Here is a 691-nt window from a genome sequence, read left to right on the forward strand (position 1 = left end):
CCTGTAAACAATAAGAAAGAAAGAGAAAAACCCTGAAATTTGTTAGCAATCCAGAAATCATCAAGAGAAGATTTCAGGACTGTTGATGAACAAGATCAGCATAGTTATTCTACAGGTAGTGGAACTGAGGTACGAGGAAGTGAAAGGATTTGCCTGTATCCTTCCAGGTAACCAGAAACACAACCAGTAAATCAATGAACAAGACCCTGTCTCCTGAGTCCCACTACCACTGAGGAAATGGGCCACGTCGTTTAGTTCTATGGATCTCATCCTTGTTTTGTGGGACTGAAATTCTCTGTTCTGAGCACAACGAGGCAAAGGTTTCTTCATCTTGATACAAGAGGATGGAATTTCGTGCTTCCAACACGAATATTTCAAGAATTTTCCCTTAGAATCAGTTACATGTATGACCACATGTAAATACACCTCAACATACACAAGGAATATCTGCTATTAGAATGCTTTCCTTTTAAATTTGAGAAAAAAGCAAGAGAACTCTACAGCGTTCTCTAGTTGTTCTCAAAGGGCAGGATATTATAAGTAATATTATAATAAGGATATTAATAAGTAGATGCCAAATGTAAGCTAAATCAAAGGACTCTAGTAACAGATTAATTCATGCTTTTTACAACACAGCTGGATTGCTCTAAAGTTCACTGGAGTAAAAGGAAATCATGCAGTTTGCACGGAC

The 691-nt window shown here is 37.6% G+C and overlaps 1 protein-coding gene across 1 annotated transcript in view; it reads right to left on the reverse strand.

Annotated features, from left to right (window-relative positions):
• The window catches only part of LOC104912916 (fatty acyl-CoA hydrolase precursor, medium chain-like), an 8,563-nt gene that overhangs the window by 3,815 nt on the left and 4,057 nt on the right, over nucleotides 1-691 (reverse strand). The gene's annotated exons all lie outside the window — the stretch shown is intronic.

The sequence above is a fragment of the Meleagris gallopavo genome, chromosome 13, assembly GCF_000146605.3.
Source record: "Meleagris gallopavo isolate NT-WF06-2002-E0010 breed Aviagen turkey brand Nicholas breeding stock chromosome 13, Turkey_5.1, whole genome shotgun sequence".
NCBI lineage: Eukaryota > Metazoa > Chordata > Aves > Galliformes > Phasianidae > Meleagris > Meleagris gallopavo.